Source organism: Lepidochelys kempii, chromosome 1 (genome assembly GCF_965140285.1).
Source record: "Lepidochelys kempii isolate rLepKem1 chromosome 1, rLepKem1.hap1, whole genome shotgun sequence".
NCBI lineage: Eukaryota > Metazoa > Chordata > Testudines > Cheloniidae > Lepidochelys > Lepidochelys kempii.
The window spans coordinates 124,977,872-125,003,795 of NC_136380.1; positions in this window are offsets into that span (position 1 = coordinate 124,977,872).

The window sequence follows — 25,924 nt, forward strand, 5'->3', positions numbered from 1 at the left end:
GGCACTTCCCATGGGTGTGTGGGCTGGAGGAGACACAGTGAGGATGAAGTGAAGGAGACACATGGTGGCGGTAAGTCTAGGCAGAAGAAGATGGGCGGTAAAGGTAGGTTGAAAGAGGACAAGGTGAGGTGGTAGATTGCATGAGTCAGTTAGCCTCGCAGTTTAGGATGGCATTGGGATGAGGGTATATTCAATGAGGTTGTGCCAGGGGCCACACAATGAAGTCCACCATGAGACTGGACTAGCAGTAAGACATTATGAACCTGAGGGAAGGCAGACAATGAGGCTGGGTTTAGTAGACGCACAGTGAGGCTTGGCTGTGTGTAGGGAATGAGCATGCCGAGGTTGGATGGTGGGTGAGGATTTGATAAAGCTGGTTTTGCTGGAGTAGGGCATGTGCTTATAACATGCACATTACCATCATAAATATTTATTCAATCATCCTCTCATACCTAGGCATGCTTCCAATCATCCTCTCCACAACCCACACTTAGACCCCACCGCCAGTGACTACACATGAGGTGAGTCCTGTTTTAGTAAATTTCTTTTGAAATCTTGATTTATATGCACCTAAAAAATCCTTATTACTCTGCTTCCAGACAATTTAGTTTGTTCACTATGGGTTTTTTTAAAAAAGTTTAATTCCTACTTTCCATTTTTCTGTTTTTATTATGCCTCATTCCCATGGGACTGTGACTGGCAGGTGGGTCACAATATACATAACTGATGGGCCCATCTGTCTTCCTTTCATTGCATGCATCATCTTTCTTTCTTTCTTTCTTTCTTTCTTTCTTTCTTTCTTTCTTTCTTTCTTTCTTTCTTTCTTTCTTTCTTTCTTTCTTTCTTTCTTTCTTTCTTTCTTTCTTTCTTTCTTTCTTTCAACAGTCTATTATAGATACAGTCATATTTGTGTATAAAGAACAATGCACAGGTAGCGGCAAAGGACAAGGCTATACATACATAAAGGGTAGGTAGTGAGCTCACGGGAGATTCATGACAGTGAATGGCTGAGCTGTTTGTATTAGCTTTCCCCACTGTTTATTATTTTTACCTTGCAAAATACATTGAATCTAGTACAAATCACATTTTAGATAAAAATCCAGAAAAGCCATTCTATTTTCCTTGTTTTCCGCTCCTTCTCACTCTGATTTGGCCCTTGTTTCAGCTCCCTCTCCTTCTTAGTAGCTCCCTCTTATCTCATTCTCTCGTCTGGTCACAGATGCCAGTACTAGGGAAAAAAGTTGCTAACCCACCCTGAAAAACCCATCAGCCCCTCAAAACAGCTCATCTGTCTGCAGTTCTCAGTAAAGGTTCCTTTCGGAGATGTCGGACACTCCCAGTTTGGTTTTATGTCTGTTTAAAATAACAAATTAAGAAAAAGTGGAAGTTCAAAGTGGTGCAGCAGCTGTTGGGGGCGGGTAGTTTAAAAAAAAAGCATAGGATGAAAGTTGTAGCCAGGCCAAAACCCAAGGCCAGGAAGGTCTGTAAGGGTCTGATCCTGCAGGTAGGCCTTACTCACTGAAGTCAGTGGACTACTTGCATTAGCAAGTGTGGCAGGATCAGGCTGAAAAAGCTTGTATCAAAAAAACCTTGTAGGGCCAGATCCTTATTTAGTCTAAGTCAGTGTAGCTCCATGAAAATCAACAGAGGGCAATGATGCTCAACGGGCCAAAGTTGAGCTATGTCAGTTGAGAATTTGGCCTGTAGTTCTTTATGTCCCAATCCAGCGCTCTTAGCCCTGGTCTACACTAGGACTTTAGGTTGAATTTAGCAGCGTTAAATCGATGTAAACCTGCACCCATCCACACGATAAAGCCCTTTAGTTCGACTTAAAGGGGTCTTAAAATCGATTTCCGTACTCCACCCCTGACAAATGGATTAGCGCTTAAATCGGCCTTGCCGGGTCGAATTTGGGGTACTGTGGACACAATTCGACGGTATTGGCCTCCGGGAGCTATCCCAGAGTGCTCCATTGTGACTGCTCTGGACAGCACTCTCAACTCAGATGCACTGGCCAGGTAGACAGGAAAAAATCACGAACTTTTGAATCTCATTTCCTGTTTGGCCAGCGTGGCAAGCTGCAGGTGACCATGATGGAGTCCCAGAATCGCAAAAGAGCTCCAGCATGGACTGAACAGGAGGTACGGGATCTGATCGCTGTATGGGGAGAGGAATCCGTGTTCCTCTCTGTTCCAGTTTTCAAAATGCCAAAACCTTTGTCAAAATCTCCCAGGGCATGAAGGACAGAGGCCATAACAGGGACCCGAAGCAGTGCCGCGTGAAACTGAAGGAGCTGAGGCAAGCCTACCAGAAAACCAGAGAGGCGAACGGCCGCTCCGGGTCAGAGCCCCAAACATGCCGCTTCTATGATGAGCTGCATGCCATTTTAGGGGGTTCAACCACCACTACCCCAGCCGTGTTGTCTGACTCCTTCAATGGAGATGGAGGCAACACGGAAGCAGGTTTTGGGGATGAAGAAGATGATGATGATGATGAGGTTGTAGATAGCTCACAGCAAGCAAGTGGAGAAACCGGTTTTCCCGACAGCCAGGAACTGTTTCTCACACTGGACCTGGAGCCAGTACCCCCCGAACCCACCCAAGGCTGCCTCCTGGACCCAGCAGGCGGAGAAGGGACCTCCGGTGAGTGTACCTTTTAAAATACTATACATGGTTTAAAAGCAAGCATGTGAAAGGATTACTTTGCCCTGGCATTCACGGCTCTCCTGGATGTACTCCCAAAGCTTTTGCAAAAGGTTTCTGGGGAGGGCAACCTTATTGCGTCCTTCATGGTAGGACACTTTACCACTCCAGGCCAGTAACACGTACTCGGGAATCATTGTACAACAAAGCATTGCAGTGTATGTTTGCTGGCGTTCAAACAACATCCGTTCTTTATCTCTCTGTGTTATCCTCAGGAGAGTGAGATATCATTCATGGTCTCCTGGTTGAAATAGGGTGCTTTTCTTCAGGGGACATTCAGAGGAGCCCATTCCTGCTGAGCTGTTTGCCTGCGGCTGAACAGAAATGTTCCCCACTGTTAGCCATGGGGAGGGGGGAGGGTTGAGGGTGTAGCCACGCGGTGGGGGGAGGCAAAATGCGACCTTGTAACAAAAGCACATGTGCTATGTATGTTAATAGCAAGGTTCACCCTGAAAGAGTGTAGCCACTGTTTTATAAAATGTGTCTTGTTAAATACCGCTGTCCCTTTTTTTTTCTCCACCAGCTGCATGTGTTTCAATGATCACAGGATCTTCTCCTTCCCAGAGGCTAGTGAAGATTAGAAAGAAAAAAAAAACGCACTTGTGATGAAATGTCCTCTGAGCTCATGCTGTCCTCCCACACTGACAGAGCACAGATGAATGCGTGGAGGCAAATAATGTCAGAGTGCAGGAAACCACAAAATGACCGGGAGGAGAGGTGGCGGGCTGAAGAGAGTAAGTGGCGGGCTGAAGAGAGTAAGTGGCGGGCTGAAGACAGGGCTGAAGCTCAAATGTGGCGGCAGCATGATGAGAGGAGGCAGGATTCAATGCTGAGGCTGCTGGAGAACCAAACCAGTATGCTCCAGTGTATGGTTGAGCTGCAGCAAAGGCAGCTGGAGCACAGACTGCCACTACAGCCCCTGTATAACCAACTGCCCTCCTCCCCAAGTTCCATAGCCTCCACACCCAGACGCCCAAGAACGCGGTGGGGGGGGGGCCACCGGCCAACCAGCCACTCCACCACAGAGGATTGCCCAAAAAAAATAAGGCTGGCATTCAATAAATTTTAAAGTTGTAAATTTTTAAAGTGCTGTGTGGCATTTCCCTTCCCTCCTCCACCACCCCTCCTGGGCTACCTTGGTAGTCATCCCCCTATTTGTGTGATGAATGAATAAAGAATGCATGAATGTGAAGCAACAATGACTTTATTGCCTCTGCAAGCGGTGATCGAAAGGAGGAGGAGAGGGTGGTTAGCTTACAGGGAAGTAGAGTGAACCAAGGGGCGGGGGGTTTCATCAAGGAGAAACAAAGAGAACTTTCACACCGTAGCCTGGCCAGTCATGAAACTGGTTTTCAAAGTTTCTCTGATGCGTACCGCGCCCTCCTGTGCTCTTCTAACCGCCCTGGTGTCTGGCTGCGTGTAACCAGCAGCCAGGCGATTTGCCTCAACCTCCCACCCCACCATAAACGTCTCCCCCTTTACTCTCACAGATATTGTGGAGCGCACAGCAAACAGTAATAACAGTGGGAATATTGGTTTCGCTGAGGTCTAAGCGAGTCAGTAAACTGCGCCAGCGCGCCTTTAAACGTCCAAATGCACATTCTACCACCATTCTGCACTTGCTCAGCCTGTAGTTGAACAGCTCCTGACTACTGTCCAGGCTGTCTGTGTACAGCTTCATGAGCCATGGTATTAAGGGGTAGGCTGCGTCCCCAAGGATACATATAGGCATTTTAACGTCCCCAACAGTTATTTTCTGATCTGAGAATAAAGTCCCTTCCTGCAGCTTTTGAAACAGACCAGAGTTCCTGAAGATGCGAGCGTCATGTACCTTTTCCGGCCATCCCACGTTGATGTTGGTGAAACGTCCCTTGTGATCCACCAGAGCTTGCAGCACTATTGAAAAGTACCCCTTGCGGTTTATGTACTCGGCGGCTTGGTGCTCCGGTGCCAAGATAGGGATATGGGTTCCGTCTATGGCCCCACCACAGTTAGGGAATCCCATTGCAGCAAAGCCATCCACTATGACCTGCACATTTCCCAGGGTCACTACCCTTGATATCAGCAGATCTTTGATTGTGTGGGCTACTTGCATCACAGCAGCCCCAACAGTAGATTTGCCCACTCCAAATTGATTCCCAACTGACCGGTAGCTGTCTGGCGTTGCAAGCTTCCACGGGGCTATCGCCACTCGCTTCTCAACTGTGAGGGCTGCTCTCATCTTGGTATTCATGTGCTTCAGGGCAGGGGAAAGCAAGTCACAAAGTTCCATGAAAGTGCCCTTACGCATGTGAAAGTTTTGCAGCCACTGGGAATTGTCCCAGGCCTGCAACACTGTGCAGTCCCACCAGTCTGTGCTTGTTTCCCGAGCCCAGAATCGGCGTTCCACAGAATGAACCTGCCCCATTAGCACCATGATGCATGCATTGGCAGGGCCCATGCTTTCAGAGAAATCTGTGTCCATGTCCTGATCAATCATGTGACTGCGCTGATGTTGCCTCCTCGCCCGGTATCGCTCTGCCAGGTTCTGGTGCTGCATATACTGCTGGATAATGCGTGAGGTGATTAATGTGCTCCTAATTGCCAAAGTGAGCTGAGCGGCCTCCATGCTTGCCTTGGTATGGCATCCACAAAGAAAAAAGGCGCGGAACGATTGTCTGCTGTTGCTCTGACAGAGGGAGGGGCGACTGATGACATGGCTTACAGGGTTGGCTTCAGGGAGCTAAAATCAACAAAGGGGGTGGCTTTACATCAAGGAGTATTTCAGGCAGGACTTCACGGAGGGTTCCAATAAGAAATGGTGCACCTAAATTATTGTTCTTATTGGAACAAGCAGGTTAGTCTGGCCTCTGATTGATACATGGCTAGATTTACCTCGCTGCACCTTCTCTGTGAGTGACTGCAGTGTGACCTAGAGGAATGAGTCCCCTAGACGGGGGTGGGTGTGGGTGTGGGGGGGGGGGAGAAGCAAATGAGTACAAAACAAATCTGGTCTATTTCTTGTTTTGATCCACTCCATCTATCTTTTACATCTTTGGCTGGCAGCAGGCGGTGCAGAAGGACTGCAAGCCATCCACATCTCATGGCTGCCTAGCAGAAGATGATGCAATAGGACTGCTAGCAATCTGTATCGCCTGCCTGCTCACCATAAGACGGTTCAATAGGACTGACTGCAGGACTAAAGAGAATGACCTGGTCAAGTCACTCCAAATTTAGTCCCTGCGCCCATGTCTGCCCAGGCGCTCCTGGCCGACATGGCCAGGAGCACCTCGGACATGACGATGACGGCTATCAGTCATATTGCACCGTCTGCTTCCACAAGGCAATGGGTTGCTGCTACTGTGTAGCAATGCAGTACCGCGTCTGCCAGCACCCAGGAGACATAGGGTGATGGTTACCTGAGCGGGCTCCATGCTTGCCGTGGTATGGCGTCTGCACAGGTAACTCAGGAAAAAAGGCGCGAAACGATTGTCTGCCCTTGCTTTCACGGAGGGAGGGAGGGAACGGGGGCCTGACGATATGTACCCAGAACCACCCGCGACAATGTTTTAACCCCATCAGGCATTGGGATCTGAACCCAGAATTCCAATGGGCAGCGGAGACTGCGGGAACTGTGGGAGCTCCGGAAGTCGACTCTAGCTTCGGTACTGTGGAAGCACTCCGCCGAGTCAATGCACTTAATGCACTTAGAGCATTTTCTGTGGGGACACACACACTCGAATATATAAAACCGATTTCTAAAAAAACGACTTCTATAAATTCGACCTTATTCCATAGTGTAGACATACCCTTAGAAGCCATTGATATCAATGGGAGCAGGCACTGGATGTAACATCAGAACTAGGGGTGGGAAGTGGCATGACTTGATTTTAGTGACATCAGCCTGTGGCATTCAGACTTTTCTCACACTCTGTACATTAAGCTACATTGCATTCAGTGTTCCCATTTTTCACTTTTGACTGTTTTTGAGGTAAATCATCTATTACCATTTTATGGAGTAGCACAAGAAATTGAAAACAAAATGAGTTATCCCACATTTTTTAGCTTACTTTAAAACCGCCCCACCAACACTGGCCTGTCTTTAACCTCTGGTAACCCTGACATTCTTTGCACTAAAGTGTCTGATATTAAAGCAGATTGCTTTCATGCCTACATAAGTAATATCATATGCTTCACATCAGCCTAGGCTCAGGCTAACTGAATTCCCACTGTATTATTGCCTGTGAAAGAACACTCCATGCATACTAATAATTGCCTATCTGAACCAGCTTGCCTTTTAACTTCTTGAAAAGGATTTTTATTACTCTGGTTGTATGGCTATGGCATAGGAGCCTAGTTTAACACATGGTGGTAACGTTTTAGTGTGTCAGCAGTTTGCCAATCTGTATGAGAAATGCAGAGAAACCTTTAACAACCGATAAAAAGTTATGTTCACTGAAGAAACAACCACTCTCCCAGCCAACCCCAAGATCATGCCTGAGCTTAGTATCCTGAAAATGCGTTTAAGAGGAATTTTTTAAAAATTGCTGTTCTTATGTATAAGCAATGTGTTTGGATCTCTTTTGAAATTTTAGGCAACAGTTATTAAAGGGAGATCCACCAGAAGTGTGGACTGTTTTGGCAATTGAACGTATCTTAATATGGATATGATTTATTGTGAATGTCAGGAGGTTCATATTTTTGCAAGGGAGTTCTTTTCAATAACAATAGTATTTCTTTTTGATCCTTTATCCTGTAGCAAGTGTTGACTTCAGATCTTCCTCTTTTCTGGCTTGCTTTGTTACTTCTCTTGTTGGGCCGGATTCTCATTTACACTGGGTCAATCCAAGTAAGTCCACTAAAATCAGTGGAGCTACTCTAGATTGCCACCAGTGTAAATGAGAGAAGACTCCCGCCCTTTGTGATCTTTCCACGAGCCTTTTTATCTTTTACACTGGAGTGTCTTACGTGTCCCTTATATGGCCTTATAACCCCTCTGTTTGATGAGGCTCTACAGGCATGTCTACACAGCCCCTGGAGCGAATCTCAGAACCCAGGCTACAGAGTTGGGTTTGCAGGACTCGTGCTACAGTGCTCAGAATAGCTATGTAGATGATGCAGCTCAGTCTCGAGCTGGGTTCTGAAGCCCACTTGCCTCTCTTCCTTTAGAGCTGAGCTCCAGCCCAAGCTGCAGTGTCTACACAGCTATTTTTAGTCTGGTAGCCTGACCCCCGTGAGCCTGAGTCTGTTAACTTGGGCTCTGACACTCATTGCTGCCGACTGCTGCTTGCTGGGTAAATGTACCCTAAGTGGTTGCCAACACCCCAAAACCAACAGAAATCTCTTAGGAGCACCTCCTTGCATTGCAGAGCGAAATGAGGCACTTCCTCAAATCTCGGATAACAGCAGAATGTAACAGATTGAGGCCACTTTTAAAAACATTTTTATTAGCTAAACGAGGATGAACAGCTGTATTTATCCATTTGTATTGTCACAGAAATGTTGACCATTTGGGTCAATATGTCTTAGTAAAACTCTTCTCAGCTAACACATAAACTTTCATAAATTGCTAACATTTAGGGCTCATCTTTATTTCTCTTGTTCCCAAAGGGCTTGAGCCAAAACCCATTGAAGTCAATGGAAAGATTCCCATTGGCTTCAGTGGGCTGTGGATCAGGCCCAAGGAGACTAGAGCTGAGTGAGGTTGAATAGCAAGTGGAAATGGAAAGAAGATGGAAGAATGGGGTGGGGGGAAGTAAGTTTTGTTATATATATCTTCAGTGCTGCCTGGCATTGTGTGCTGAGAATAACTGAGGGAGCTGACCTCTCATCAAGTGTCTAATGTGTATCTTTTATGAGACAGCCAAGGGTCTCTAGAGTCTGTATGTACTTTCCCTGATTGTTTAATTAATGTTACATTAAAACAACCTGCTTATCCTTTAATCATTGAATGGAAAGAATGGCCAATGTGGGCCAAATGCTGCCCCTAGCATTCTCCGGTCTAGTCTATGGTTACCCTCATCCCTGATGTGAAAGTGCAGTCCAGCAAGATTATATCCCCTGCCATGCAAAGCTCCATCTTAATCCAAATTGCAGTTAGCATAAAATGTCTCTGTTATCAGGAGTTTCCTATGGGCAGCAGAGTTGGTGCATTGGGAGGGCTTTTCATTGTTTTCTGAAGCATGAAGTACTAGCCCGTGCTTGTGACAGAATACCAGGCTTGGCTGACAAATATCTGGTCTGATATTATTGCAAGTAGTTTTTGTTGCAGTGGCCATTTGGAAAGTTGGCAGCCTTCAGAAAGAAAGACTGTAGATGACTAAACTAGATGCTCATCACATAGCGCTTTAAAAAGGAAAAAGCACTCCTTTTTTAAAAAATATTGTTTCCCTCGACAGTGGCCAAGTGCTAAGGGTTCTTCATTCCGGTATGTTGAAGTTTCTATTGTGTAAATAATCATATGGGCAGAATTTAAGCACTGGCCTTTTTTTAGTTAAGTCCCATTCAGACTGTTATGACTGTGTTTAATCTTTGAAAGACGGGGGTGAGAGGGAAATCTGTTCTTCAGAAAAATCCTCTTTATATAGAAAACTATAGTGTTCTTATCTTTGATCTGAGCAAGCCCAACTGTACCGTGTCAGCAGCATATTAGTGCCAACGCATGTGTTGTACTTTTAAAATGCTGTTTCGACATATGTCATTGGATCTGTGTCTCTACAGGCTTCACAACAACCTGCGCCCTGGTAACTACATGTTGATTGAAGAACCCTTATGAAAAAAAGATATAAATGTTTGTGGTTAAGGTGATAACCCTTTTGTTTTCTCTGTAATCCATCACAGGGCTTGTCAGCCCCGACAGCTCGAGTGGATTTTTTTGAACACCTCTTTATCTGACAGCTTCATGCATCATAAAGCAGCAAATAGAATTAGATCAAAGTCGAAGAGTCACTGTAGGCTTGGTGAGGTATGCAATCCTGTTTGTATCTTTATCCAGGCTCTGACAGTTCATTTTCACTGGCAATAGGGGGAAGGAGGGAGAAGGAGGAAAGTTTCTTTTTTCTTTTAAGAAGGTACAGTAGTGCTGCATTTTTAAACGCACGCTGCTTTCACATATCATTTCCCCTTGACATCTGTGATTCCTTGTGTACTGTAGCACACAATATACATTTTCAGAATGCTCAGCAGCAGCAGCAGTCCCATTCTCAAAGCAACGGCTTAACGAGCGCATGAGGCCATGTACCCATATGCTTTAATAATCCTGACTTTTGTTTCATATCAATGGCAAAGATTGACAGAGCTCACTTTAAACAATGGAATATTGTCCATCTGGTACATGCCAGATTCTATGAATTACTGTGATGGATAACAGGTTTACCAACAGGCTGCCCTAGACTTACCAAGTACAGCCAGCATTCACTTATGAAAGAAACAGCACAAGAAAAAAAAGAATAAAGCCTGTTCTGTCAAACACCTGATGGGACCACAGTGAGGCCAAGGTTTTAAAATAAATTGTTACCTAACATTAGCCACCAACATCCATACTAAAGAATCTACATTTCTATCTGGGTTTCCCATAGGGCTGAATACCCAGCAACTCCCACTGAATAATACAAACAAGAATAAGAATTCATGCCAAGATTTTGAAAAGTGCTGAGATCAGTAGAGTTTGAGAGGGCAGTTCTGTTACTTTGGAAATTCAAGCCAATTGTTTAGATGCCTGAAAATGGATTTAGGAGCCTTACTTTACGTAGCCATTTAAAAACAAAAATCTTTGCCTGAATTCTTATGTTTGTTCATATTATGTTCTAACATGTTATGATAGCATAAAACCAGTAAACTGGTATGATCTCAGAATACAAAAGTCCCATAGAGAGGTATAACTGCGCCCAGTGGATGGCATTTAGGGGCTGCAGAAGGGAGATGGTCTCCCTGTCCCAGACCATGCAAAAGCCCCTCCATGGGTGCTCCCGGGGGTCTAGGGGATGGGAGCCAAAGTGAGAGGAGTCGCTGTCCCAGGCACTTTCTTCTTTCAAGGCAATGGGTATTGACATGATTATTCATGCATCAGTTGCTACAGCTCAAAGCAGCAATAATTCAGACTGCGTTTCTGCAACAACTCTATTCAAAGGCAGTTTTGCACAGGAGCTGGTAGGTCGCCAAGTGGAGCTTGGCTCCTACTCTCTTCAGCAGGAGTGATGCTGTTAGCTGAGCCAGGGATTGAGGAAACGGCATAGAGGGACAGCAACCCTAGTGCCCTAAGGCGTACAGGCTTTGGAAGCTGTACTTCTACCTCCTCCATAACATCCCAGGTCTGTCCAGCTGGGGAGACTTTAAAGGAAACTCTGAGGCCTGGCCAACACTACACACTTAGGTCCACATAAGCCGTGTTAGGTCGATTTAATAATGTCTGCGTCTACACACTACCGAGTCCCTTTCCGTCGACCTAAGTGGCCTGTAAAGTCGACTTCTGAACTCCACCTCTGCGAGAGGCGTAGAGCTTGATTCGACATCCAGGGGTTGACACGGGCATAGCATAGACACTGCATTGTGGAGTTTGAATGAATTGGCTTCCGGGAGGTGTCCCACAGTGCTCCGCTGTGACCGCTCTGGAGAACACTTTCAGCTCCACTGCACGTCAGCCAGGTACACAGGAGACAGCCGCGCTCCCCTGTTAAAGCCCCGGGAACTTCTGAATTTTCATTTCCTGTTTGATCATCATGGAGAGTTCGCCAGCACAGGTGATAGTGGAGACTCAAGGCCACAAATGCGCTCCAACACAGAGTACCTGGGAAGTGATGGATCTTATTGCTGTGTGGGGAGAAGAGTCTGTGCAGGCAGAGCTCCAATCTAGCAGAAGAAACGCTGACATCTATGCCAAGATTGCACGGGGCATGGGGAAGAAGGGCTACATCAGGGACATGCAGCTGACAAGGGAGGTGAACAGCCATTCTGGTTCTACTCCACAGATATGCAGCTTTTATGAGGAGCTGCATGTGATTCTTGGCAGTGACCCCACCACTACCCCAAAACGCTCCTTGGATACCTCCCAGAGCCCCGGGCCACCTCAAGCAACAACAAGGAGGACATTGTTGATGAGGAAGAGGAGGAGGAGATTGTGAGGCAGGCAAGCGGAGGATCCATTCTCCCCACAGCCAAGAACAGTTTTTAACCCTGGAGCCCATCCCTTCACAGGACCAGTTGGCGGCAGAGCGTTATGCCGGGGAAGGCACCTCTGGTGAGTCCACATTTCCAATCAAACTATAGGGGTAACATGCTGTTATTTTTTATGTTTAATCTGAACAAAAAAGTAGGTGTAGTGGGTATCGGTGGCCACTAGGCCCAAAGCCCTGTGAGGTGGTATCTGAATAAGAGACAGAGGCCATTGCTTATAATGCTGAATTGAACTGCAAGAAGGGCAAAATATGGGCCACGCCAAACTCTTCCCACTGGTTGAACAAAGATATAGCTATCTGGGCCAACAGTAATTGGCTGAGACATAACTGTATGCCCAACCCCATTTTAACTTTGTGAAGAGCTGGAATCTACCTTACACAGCTGAAAATCACACATACTGCCATAGCACTCTGGAGACTGTGACAAACACTAGCTATTGTTTCCTAGAGAGCTCTTTGGTATGGGGAAAACCACAGTGGGGGTGGGGGGGCACTGAACAGGAGGTGAGCATTGCAATAGAGCAAAGACTACTGATTCATGTGACAGTGGAGGGGCTGACAGCAGGGTAGAGAGCATGGAGAAAGGCTGGGGCTATTTGCATTGTCAGGCCTTTTGAAGGAAATGAGAAAGCATCCATGCTCGGGGAGGAGATGAGTATTGCCAACAGTGGGGGGTCAGAAAGGGCTGGGCTGCAAGCTTCCAGGGGTACAGTTGGAGGCTGCAGGGGTTAGGGTAGAGGTGTTAGATAAGGGACTGAAGATTGTGTCACTGGCCAAGTACAGCAAGGTCTGTGCTCTGCAGACTCTGAGATGACCTCTTCGAGACAATGATAGGGCTGGAAGGCGGATGAGGCCTGGTGTCTCAGAACCAGGGGCATGGAACCCATCCAGTATGTCCTTTCTGTTTCTATATAGACAATCAAGCTATCTACCAGTGAGAACTTTTGCCACCTATGTACCATCCCTTCTACTCCACTGACTCAGTTCAACCAACAGGATTGCAGCACACAAATCAACTGAAAAGGAACAGTGATGAATGGTTGAGTTACTTCTGATGTCACAGTGACATTACTTTAGAATTGCCATTGGGCTGGTCCTGACTGAAATCATAACAATTATAGATAATTGTTAATAATTTTGATTAATTGTAACCTCATTTCTTCTAGTGTGCATATTACTTGAATGTTAACTATATGGAAAGTTTGAAATTATTAATTTGTTAGTTAGAGGGACCCAAAAAAACATGACACTCAAAATGGTTATTTCTTAAAATTTATTTAAAAGATTGATTTTTAATTAATCTTAACCTATAAACTGATTAACAGATGTATCCAAAATTCTTCAGAAAATTCAGTAATGACTCACAGATTTTGTGCGGCAAGTTTGAGGAGCTACAGCATTCTCCACGCAAAACAAAGTAGTTCAATCCTTGTTTTAACTGAAAAACTGAACCCAGCCTTAACCTTGGAGTCACTACCAGCACCTCTATTTTACATACATTCTCAGACAAAAACTATATTAAACTCAAATTAAGATTGAGAGTACATATCCAAAAATTAGAGGTAAAAACATTACAAGCATGTGTTATCCCCAGAAAATTAAGAGTTAAGGTTAAACTTAAAAGAAATCCAAACATGTTAAGGCCTACAAATGTGTAGTTAAAACACCCCAACAACTTTAACCTAGGTCACTTTCAAAAATGGGACCAACACCAACTAAATCATCCCAGCCAGGGCTTTATCAAGCCAGGCCTTAAAAACCTCTAAGGAAGGAGATTCCACCACCTCCCTAGGTATCCCATTCCAGTGTTTTACCACCCTCCTAGTGAAACAGTTTTTCCTTATATCCAACCTAGACCTCCCCCACTGCAACTTGAGACCATTGTTTCTTGTTCTGTTGTCTGCCACCACTGAGAACAGCCGAGCTCCATCCTCTTTGGAACGCCCCTTCAGGTAGTTGAAGCCATGTGCCCCAGCCCCCTAACCATTTTCATTGCCCTCCGCTGGACTCTCTCCAGTTTGTCCACATCCTTTCTGTAGTGGGGGGCCCAAAACTGGACACAATACTCCAGATGTGGCCTCACCAGTGCCGAATAGAGGGGAACGATCACGTCCCTCGATCTGCTGGCAATGCTCTTACATCACTTAGGTGCTTTTGAAAATTTTGCCCTCAGCTTGTAACTGTGGCGGCACAACTGGTGCAATCGTTAGGTGTGTGTGTAAATGAAAATATTTTTAAAAAATCATTATTTTCAGTTATTTTGAATATATAGCCCTACATTTCGGTAATAAGTTGACAGTGGAAATATGTGAGAATTACATAGGAAAAAATGAAAATAAATACAATCTTTCTACTATTTTAAACATTTGTTTTCTTCTATTATAACTATGTTAAAATGTAAGTCTTTCTGTGATTCTTTTACCCACTGCCAAATCTCTTTTAACTTTTATGTATTCTTTAAAAACCACAGGGTATATTCTCTTCTCAATGCAAAGCAATTTACTTGTGAAACTCCCTGTGTATTGAGGTGATAATATGCCCCTTAATTGGGAGCTCTTTAATGCTCCTGATCTGGCTTTTTAATAGAAAAGTTACAAGCAGTCTGGCTGTGCATGAAGCAGTATTAAAATCAGCAGCCAGGACAGTAGGTTTTGTTTCTTTAAGGGGTTTTTTTATTTGCTAAAATCTGTGGCAGGTTTCAGACCCTATATTGGGCCACTTTTAACTTTCACTTTGCATTATCAGAATAAAATTGAGAGCATTAAAATGCTCCTAATTCTCAAATAAATAGGGTAGTTGATAGCATCCTTGCTGCATGTATCATTATCCAATCTAAATGGAAACAAGTGTCCTACCCTGCAAATACCATGAGAGTATCTTTACCCTATGAGTTCAACAAGACTACTCATGTGAGTAAAAATACTCTCATGCATGTATGCAAGCCTTATAAGCAAACGAGAAAACATACAAGTTTGGAATTTTAATGGATCTGATCTTACCCTAGCTCCCAGAAGTAAAGTTTTGCAGAGGTAATGGCCCAGAAACATACAGTGAAAATTCATCCCTGGTGTAAATCCAGCAGTGAGTTCAAGCAGGGCTCTGTTTGTCTGACAGTATTTATGTCTAACTTAGACACTTACACTTCATAGAATCATAGAATATCAGGGTTGGAAGGGACCTCAGGAGGTCATCTAGTCCAACCCCCTGCTCAAAGCAGGACCAATCCCCAACTAAATCATCCCAGCCAGGGCTTTGTCAAGCTGGGCCTTAAAAATCTCTAAGGATGCAGATTCCACCACCTCCCTAGGTAACCCATTCCAGTGCTTTCACTATTAGTGAAATAGTGTTTCCTAATATTCAAGCTAGACCTCCCCCACTGCAACTTGAGACCATTGCTCCTTGTTCTGTCATCTGCCACCACTGAGAACAGCATAGCTCCATCCTCTTTGGAACCCCCCTTCAGGTAGTTGAAGGCTGCTATCAACCCCCCCTCATTCTTCTCTTCTGCAAACTAAATAACCCCAGTTCCCTCAGCCTCTACTTGTAAGTCATGTGCCCCAGCCCCCTAATCATTTTCATTGCCCTCCACTGGACTCTCTCCAATTTGTCCACATCCCTTCTGTAGTGGGGGGACAAAACTGGATGCAACACTCCAGGTGTGGCCTCACCAGTGCCGAATAGAGGGGAATAATCACTTCCCTCGATCTGCTGGCAATGCTCTTACTAATGCAGCCCAATATGACATTGGCTTCTTGGCAACAAGGGCGCACTCTTGACTCATATCCAGCTTCTCGTCCACTGTAACCCCCAGGTCCTTTTCTGTAGAACTGCTGCCGAGCCATTCGGTCCCTAGTCTGTAGCGGTGCATGGGATTCTTCCTTCCTAAGTGCAGGACTCTGCACTTGTCCTTGTTGAACCTCATCAGATTTCTTTTGGCCCAATCCTCCAATTTGTCTAGGTCACTCTGGACTCTATCCCTACCCTTCAGCGTATCTACCTCTCCCCCCTCTATTCGCATAGTGTCTGGGCATCTCACAGCCACTAATGGATTTATTTATTTATTTATTTTAGTAGAGCTGGGTGAAATTTTTCAGGCCATGTCTACACTTACAAGCTTACAGCGGCACAGCTGTACCAATGCTGCGGTAAGAGCCCTCGTGTAGCCGTGTTATGCCGAGGGGAGAGCGCTCTCCCATCGATATAATAACACCAGCTCAATGAGCGGCAGTCGCTATATCAGCGGCAGAGCGTCTCCTGCTGACACAGTGCTGTGCACACAAGCGCTTATGCCAGCAAAACGTATGTCTCTTGGCTGTTTGTTTCTTTCACACCCCTGAACAAAAGAAGTTTTGCCAATATAAGTGCTAGTGTACACCTGGCCTCAGACAAACCTTTTTTTGGCCAAAAAATGCTGGTTTGGGCTGACTGAAAGGAGTTTGTGAATTCAAATCAAATTCAATAAATTGTTTCAGTTGAAGACAAAACAAAACAATTCTGAAAAAACGGAAACATTTTGTTTTATCATTTTCTAAATGAACTGCTTGATTTTTTTTATTCAGAATGACTTTTTGTTTCGAATTTATTTAACATAAAGGTTTAAAAACTCAGAAATGAAACAAACATTTTGGGTTGAATTAAACATGTTGTTTGACACAAAATGCTTTCTTTTTAACTTTGGGTTCACCAAAAAACTTTTAAAAAATTGTTTTGGGGCAACCTGAAATAATTTTTTAAAAATAATTTCAGTTCAGCCAGCAAACCAAAAAAACACCCCACAACAACAACCCCCCCTGTTATTTGCACAGCTCTACTCACAATACCCCTGTGAGTGCCACTACCCCTATGAGGTGCTATTATCCCTAACTTACAGACAGAAAACTGAGGCACACAAAAAACGTGATTTGCCCAAAGTTACACAGGAAGCCTTTGACAGACAGGGCTGATTCTAGTGACAGGTGAGCAGGGCGGTTACGCTGGGTGCCAGCTTCCAGGGAGCACTATACATAGCTTGGCTTTTTTCCCCCTCTGCTCTGGTTGATGGCTGGTTTTGCTCTGCTGATTGGCTGGCCTTTTTTTATTTGCTTGGCTGCTCAGGGTATGTGTGTGAAGTGGGTGCACTGCAAATGTTTTCTACCCTGGTCAGCAAAATAGCTTGGTCCACTCTTGGTGACACAGTTGGCAATTCAACCCCAATCTCCGACATCCCAGGCTCCTATAGGACCATCCTTTCTCTCCACAGGTCTTGCCTTCCTTTTACCTTTCTGACAAAAACAAATTACTGCAAAGGAGAAAAGAATTGTATTAATTTTTTTCTCCTACTTGCTTTTCCTCGCTGCACATGTCTGCCTGTCCTCTTTGCTGAAAAGCTGGCAACAAGGAAGCTACATACAGAGTCACTTGTTGGGGTGCTTTGTGTGATGTGGGAACTGTGCTTAGACGGCTACTCAATTTACAAAATCTTTACAGCCATCAGATGGTAGCAACTTTCAGTTGCTTCTGATCTGGGCTGGCACTTAACTAGTGTCCTAGATGTGAAAGGCTCTGTACCCTTACTAAATAACCCTTTACTTGTATTCTCTATTTAAAATACATCAGATGGTTTTTCTGATACTGTTTTTCTCTTCTGTTGAAATATGAAAGCTAAAAGTGATGCAGCTGAACATGCACAGACTGAAAGCTCCCAAGGGGCCAACCCAGGGGTGGGGTGGATTGCAGGGAGTTTTTCAGAATAGGGATGGACCGGGGAAGGCATAGCAAGAGCTGCCAAGCCTGGAAAACTGAAATCTAGAGAATCTTAAGATCTTCTAGCCTGTGGCGTAGTTGAAAAACCTCATTTAACTGTTGGAAAAATAGGAACATTTGAGCTTTTTCTTGCTACTCATTTATGGTAAGGGACAGAGCTATACTCTAAATTATGTGACCAGACAGGTAATGTTAGATCTGTGTTTTCTGCGAGAATTTAACTGTGAGGATGATATTCCCATAAAGGACACCACAGGCCACTTAGTTAATAGATTTTAATGGTAACTAAGTAGCCAAAGTTAGCTTTTCATATAAATTAACTCCACATTTATTATTTCATGAATTTTTGAAAAAGCAAATAGGTTTTCTCAAACATACAGTATATATTGTCTTTCAGTACAGCTTCAAACTGAAATTTATCTCTTGGTAAATGCAAACTAAATGAATAGTGCAGAACTAATACATTTTGTGCCAAGAAAATGAATGGGTGCAACACTAGACGCTTAAGAGTGTCACTAATTATTCCCGTGATTTGTGGCATCCATTCTCAGTTAAGATATGGAGGCCACAACAGGGAAAATCTTTCACAATCTGGCTCAGAAAGAAAATAGAAAAGAACTTAGCATGCCCACAAGCACATCTGACCCTCTTAACATCAGTATTCCCAGAATGCTAGTCCAGCTCACAGCTATATTGTAGTAGTTCTAGTGTCTGAGTTTTGGGAACAAACCGGAAGGCTTGGGTGTTCCTCTGTGTGAACTGAGTTTTTTTCGGTGTGTTTTGCAAGCCAGAATTGTGGAAGGCTTGTCCTACTTTTAGCCTCCATACTTGACTCCATACCCAGAGCTTTTTTTAGCAGGCAGCAAATTGTTTCCAGCCACACTGCTCTTGATTCAGCATACTATGAATGCAGATTCTCAATCGTGCAAACTGACTTTTTGGGGCTTCCATGGTCTTGCACAGAAGTGGGTCCTAAATCTCCCCTCCCCTCTTTCTTTGGGTACCATTGGCCAATAATTCGAGTTGAAACAAGGAAGAAGGAAGCAGGGAAAGGAAGAAAAGGTATAAAGGGAAACAGCTGTATTGGCTAGCGGTGGGGTTTTTTTTAAACTTCAGTTATTACTGACAAGCACAGAAGATTTCTTCCATTGACCTAGTTACCACCTCTCGGAGATGTGGATTACCTCAGTGATGGTATCAGGAGTCCGGGCTTGCAGCAGAGTTAGTTTCTAGGCAGGCTCATCAGGACAGGCTGTCTGATTGGCTACCTCACCTGATTGGCTGGAGGGGCCAGTAGGCCGGCTCTTAAGCCACAAGGTGCAGCAGCTCACTGGCTGCTCAACACTCATGCCCACCACTGTGCCTACTCTTGCGTTACCTTGTTCCTGCTGCTCCTGCCTTTCACCCAACCTTGCCTCTGTCCTGCCCCTGCCTTGAACCCCTCCTTGCCTGATACCCCGCTTGCTCCAGTACCTGACCTCCAGCTTGGCCTGTGACTCAGGCTTCTGACTCTGAGTCTGAGCCTCAGCTCTGGTATCTAGTTCCCGACCTCCAGCTTAAACCTTGGCTTCGGCTTCTGACTACTGACTCCAGCTCTGACCATAATCTTTAGTTCTTGATGCTTGGTCCCACCACTAGGTCTGATGCCTGCTCCAACCACTAGATGAAACCACCCTTGTTTCGGTCACCTGACAGTCAGAAAACCCCATTCCACTGTATCTACACTAAGGCCCTAGAGCGCCACAGCTGCCGTGCTGTAACTGAGCTGCTGTAGCGTAGACATGGCCTTTTGTAAGGGTTGTCAGAGATCTGGCTGTAAAGTATCAACACAGAAAGAGGAAGCGAGTTTTGTATTCTGAAAGCTCTTATTTTGGAATGCGTCAAGTTCGAGTGAGAGCAATTTGGTTGAGGGAAAACTACAGCATTATGATTCATTTGGATTCAGCCTTGCCAATCAGAAAACCTCTCTCTTGTAAACACCAACCTCTTAATTAGACTATCTTGCCTTTTTGTTTTCTAACATCAACAAAAATGGATACATTAGTGCCATCCAAAGCTGCCTTAGGAGGATTAGCTAAAGGAAACTGCATATTGAACTTCACCTTTTAATTAACTTTTAATGAATTGCTCTCACAGCAGAAAGCAGTCACAGAGGGACTCCAAGATGCAGGAGTTACCTAAGGTCTAGAGTGGGTTTTTTTAGAAAAAAATATTGATCTAATTGCTTCACCTATATTTCAGTTACATATTGTTTGTGCTGTGAAGTCATCATGGGATAATGAAAAGAAGATGAGCTAAAGAAAGTTAGATGTGTAACTAATTATATAAACATGTCATCTTTGTTTTTTGACAGTTTCTGTTACTGAAAACCATATTTTCCTTATTTAGTGTTACCTTTGTGCCTTTATTTTAAACCAGAAGAGAACCAGGAGTAGAGAGAGGGTTGGCTGTAATGCCCTTGACTGTTGGGAGTCTAGCTTGTCTATCTCTGCAATGATTGGATTCCATGAATAAATCTGGATTGAGGTGAGGATCTCCAGCATGGCAGGTAATCACACTTGGCATTCGCTGTCAGGAAGACAACTTTGGTACTGAGTCTAGAGATCATTAGAAATGAAACATCAAATGCTTGAAAACAAATGAAGGCTTAATCTTCAATGAAAGAGAACATCAGCAAAATGTGGCTTTCATGGTTTTGGTTACCTGACATGCTGGGAACTGGCAGCTCTACCTGGATTGTATTTCCTTTCTCTAGTCCCTGTGACATTCTGGAGTTGAAGTATAAAGCAATTAATCTGGTCCACTGCATAAGGAACAAATAGACCTAACTGGGCCAAATTTGGCTCTTGGGTGTGTGTATGCAGCTTCACTTGAAATTAGTGGGAGACACACATGTATGTCAGAGGCAGAGTTTGGTCCATTTCTGATAATTTAAGGGTGCTGGTAAACATTAGCAATAGGACATATGATGTGGCTTTAAGACGCTCCCTGGAGGATTTGGGTTCCCTAAATTATAAAATGTTTTTGCTGGCTTGTGACACATATAATACTGCTCTGTGCTACTTAGCAAGGATTGGTATTTGTTTTCTTTATATCAGTACCCTGAAGTTCCAGAAAATAAGTATACCTCAGCCTGGTTAATCAGAAATATATAATAATTATTAGAGTTGCTTGAATGCAGAAAACGACTATGTTCATGAACAGTCATTCCGATTCCAAGGGAATGTTCACTTTATTATGTTTATGCCCCTTTCTATATATGGTTTGTAAACATTTGCACACACACTTTCACCCCCACACAGTGGCTGTTCTTAATACAAACAACAGTATTCATAGCCACAACAAAGGCATTTGTGTACAAGCTGAAGTAGTAATGATTTTTTATTCAATGTTCAACTTTCAGCATTTGTCATTCTCCTGTTTACAAAGTTTCAGTCATCCAAACAGGGAGCAAAAACAGTACCAGATGGCTGGTCATACACCACCAATAACTAATAGCGAGTAGTCTATGTGAGAAGTTCACAGTCCTAGGGTAAAAGTTATTCATTATCCAATACATATTTGCAAGAATGAATATGTTCAGAGAAGACAAGATTGCTCTTCAACAAGTCACAAACAGAGAAAAGTGCTATATTTGCCAGATAATTGATCCTCAATAAATAATTCATCCAGCTCTGGTAACAATTATTTATTATTTATAATATACATACTGACATAGGTGTACATGGAGTTTCAATACATATAATTAAAATAATTTGCATTAACTTATCAGATTTATGGGATGAGCAAAAACAGATATTTCATTTCTGTTAAAATATCATAATGATCTTTGCAATAATTAAAATAATTTTGCATTTACTTATCAGAGTTATGGGATGAGCAAAAATAGATATTTCATTTCTGTTAAAATATCATAATGATCTTTGCAAAACACAGTACAATTGAAATTGTTTATCCACAATCTGAGATGAGTTCACAGCAGTTTGTTATATGTAAAACAGATTTTTTTTTAAATGTATCCCTGATCACTTCTTAAATTTCAAATCTGACTTTCTGACTCCCTTAATTCAGTTCAAGCAGGGTCAGACAAACTGATAGTTCATATTTTCTTGGGTTATATATTTGATAATAGCGATATGATAAATAATGATATACACATATATACAGTTCAATAATTTATAACTTCTTACTTTTGTGATCTCAGACTACTACAGCTCATGAAATAGGGAGCAAAATGTATAATCTCAAAAGGGAAGGTTAATAACAATTAAAATTTAGAATAGTGGAAAGCAAACGTAAAGATGGCCATGAGGAAATTCAAGAACTTCAGACACTTTTGTTTAACACAAAGTACAATCGTTGAAAATAATGTCAACAATTAATACACCCAGGGCTTTCCCCAGGGGGAGCCCATCACTTAATCCAGTGGCTCCTACAGTTTTTGTATAAATATTTAGAATTTTTTTTCTAAAAAATCTGAGTCTCATTTGCTAAAGAGGCAACATAAACACTGAATTGAAAAATGTCCTGGAATTTGCTCCCTATTCATAGGCTAAATTGTGCAATGAGAGGAGCTCTGTGTAGCTCAGGAAAAGTATGCATATTATCTGTTCTCAGGGCTCAGTCTGTGTTTCACCCCCAAAAAAGCATGTGCTCAGAGTACTCTGTCTAGCAGATCAATTGCATATTGTTTCCCATGCTTTGCTAGGGTGTGTCTCCAGAATTAATCAGAAAAAGAAGTGCAGTTCATATGTAAATACTGTGAACCATGTTATGCGTTCCACCAAGTGTGCAATCACTATTATTCCTAGTACAAATTAGAGCTAACACAGGCCCCGACTCAGCAAAGCACTTAAGCATGTGCTTTGCTTTAAGAATGGCTGGAGTCACACTGAAGTCAATGGGACTACTTGTGTGCTTAACAATCTTGGTTGAATCAGAGTTTTAGCAATAACATGCACACCCTAGAACTGGTCATAAAATTTTTAGTCAAACTTTTTTTTAGACAAAAAAATGGCTTTTTGATTAAATGGAAATTTTCATGAATAGAAAATGTTTGTGTTTTTGTCAAAAAAAAATGAAACATGTTTTTCTCATTTTTCAACTGGAAAATTGTTGGTTTTTGGACAACCCCCAACAATTTGCAAACAATTCAACAAAAATAAAAAAAATGTTTTGGTCAAAAATAGTTTGGGGAAATTAAGATAATTTCCTGAGCAGCTCTAGTGCTCACCATTTACCTCACGTGTGTCATTTTCAGTGGTCTCTGTACGTTCCTCAAGACATTCTTACCTGTATATAACAGAATTCAGCTCTGCAGACCTGGGGGATTCTAAAAGATGACTTTATAGGATTGTTGAGGCAAACCACCACATGCAGTTCTTGTGCGGGCTCAACTGGCTAAAAGATTGGAGACACAGCTTGTGGGAGGTTTGCTTTAGCCTACTGCTAAAGGAATTATGGTGGGACTGGGTATTGGGACCTATAAATCACTGAGCACCTGATTGTGCAAACCTTACTCACACTGATAAGTGCTAAGTAGTGTGCTCACCAAGGGCTCAGCACTACCACAAAGCCCAGCCCAAGGCTGGGGCAGAATTCTATCCTGAGTGCCCCAGAAATCAGGGGGAGCTTGCCCTTTGCTGCACTCCTTCAGGAGATTCAACTTCCCCCACCACTGTGCCCGCTGGTATAGAAGGCTGATGGGGCCATGTTTACTGTGTGTATGTTGTTCCTTATTTTGGTCTGAAAATGGTGTTTCTGAGTTTTAAAATAATTCTCCTTGTTTACTTGCAGTTGTTCCTAGTATATATAAATACATTCATCTTTTATTTCCTTTAGCCTAATGAACTGTTAAATATAGTTATAGAGAATATTTATAAAGTAAATAGTTAGCCTGCATTGATATGCTCTCAGATTAGTTCATTACCACTGGTGCAACTTTTCTAAAGTAGATCAGATTTAAATATTTACAATATTTAGATTTATTTAGATTTAGATTTTAAATGATAAATATTTAGAACTGATCTACATTAGAAAAATTGCATGGTGGTACTAAACTAATTTTAATTAAATCTAGTTGGACTAGTGAAAATCCATAAAGTATATGCACTTTAACTGATTTAAACTTAACTTAAATATCTTACTAATTTATGATACATCAGTAGAAACCCTATTTTGAGGGCATAAGGCCTTGTGCAGCCCTTCAGCCACAGTGACTAACTCATTTACTCACATACTCTAAACAACATAAATTCCATGATGAAAATCATTGTTGGTATTCTTCACCTCTTTATTCTTCATCCCTTAATAGATGGCTCCCAGGAAGGAGTGGGTTTTAAAGACTGTTCAGTGTCCTTAGAATTCTGGGAGTTGGTTCATGAAGGGAATTTTATAGTACTGCCTTTTGAAGAATATGTACTTCCATCAAAAATGTTTATGAAGACTTGTAAATGCTTATGTTTTGTTAAGAGTAAATGTGACAAGTTTTGGCATGGCCCTTGCTCACGTAATTTCAGTCATACAGAGATCTGATGATGGGAGGATGGATGGAAGGCCATCTGCTTGTCATTGAGACACTAGTGATTCATGGCTTTCATGTACCCTGTTCAAAAGGCTTATTTTTCCTTTGACTGTTTGTTGGGAATGCCACTCAGAATAATGGTTACTTTTCTACTGGGAATGCCCCAAAAGTGTGCCCCATTTTACACCATGGTGTTTACCCTTCTTTGTGTGCTTTGTACGCTTTGAATTCACTTCATTTTGTAAATCATTATTTATCATGGGAGATCCTTCCTCCTTTAACAAAGTAGTGCATATCAGTAAAATCAAAACAATTCTGTGTTACCACCATGTTATTGCATTGTACAGATGGTATTCACCTAGACTGTATGTTATCAGTTACTGCTACTGTGCGGGAGTGAAGTTCATGGTCTATTTCTAATGGATGCAAATCCCAATCCTTCCATGCCATGAAGGGGCCCAAGGTGTGCTGCATGGTTTGAGGACTGAGGGGAAAAATAGTAAATGATAGTTTGAGGCCATCTTCTGTCCTTTTTGAATAATTCTGAAAAGAAAATAGTTGGAAAGACAAGGACATATGTGTTTTCTCTTGAAGACAAATCATCTAGTGCCTACACAGAGAATTTCTTCAAAACAGTTCATCTTTTATAAACATGACCTTTAAAAGTCTGCCAAGGTTAGTATATTCTAGAATGAGGTGCACAGTAAATGCTGGTCATGCAAATTAAAGCTGCTTAGGGGTAGTTCTTACTCCCACTTTTTATTTTTCCAAGATTTCATTACATATAAATACAACCGCTTGTGCCAGATCTTCTGCTTTCTCCACCCTTTCAGGTTTCGTGTGTTCCCCTTCTCGTGGATGGAATGAATTAGGTGCAGTTTGAGGAAGAAGTCTGATTTCATTTAGTTTGACTATAAATGTCACCTCATTCCACAATTTAATTCTAATGATTTAAGAATTTACAGGGCAAATTCTCCCCTTTGTAGATTATAATTTATTCCCATGTCAGCCGAGAACTCGGTAGAGGGGCTTTCGCGCAATTGTGAGGGAAATATAAGAATGCCATGGATGTGGCATTCTGCATCTCTGGACCACCCCATCCAGTTCTCTTCCACTTGAAGAATTAGAAAGGATCATAGATCCCCGTAATATGCAGTATTTGAGAACACTGAAGAGCACATGCTCCTAGGGCCTGATCCAGACTTCTTTGAGGTCAATGAAAATACTTCTATTGACTTCGGTGGCCTTTGGATCAGGCCCTGATAGCACACATAAATGCAGTATACAGTTAAGCCAATATAATGTCATCAGAGATGCACTGTGGCTCTCTGAAACGTGGCATCATTATATGTATCAGTTTATGACAAAATTTCAGCTCCACTTGTACCACATGCTGCCATTCTCAAAAAGGATGGATCTCCAAATTTATATGCCATGAGTCTTTGTGTTGGGAGTACCCCCAAAAGGTGCTGTGGTCTGACCGAAAAGTGGGTGAAATAATAAAAATACAAAGCTAAGGCAGATTACACCATCAGAAAAATGCAGATCAGAGGTAAAACAAAATTGAATTAAAGTTACTGCCAACCTGAACTGGAATGACTTGCACACTTCAGCATCCACACATCTGTAGTCATTAGGGAGCTGGCTGGGTAAATGTGTATTTTCTCATCTGTCAACCAATTCAGAGATCGAAATGCAAAATGTAGCACTCAGGAACATTTTATAGATTTGTGACACTCCCCAGAGGACTTTGGGTCTGTAAAGCAATGAGTGGATTAAATGGAGACATAAATATAGTGTTTTCA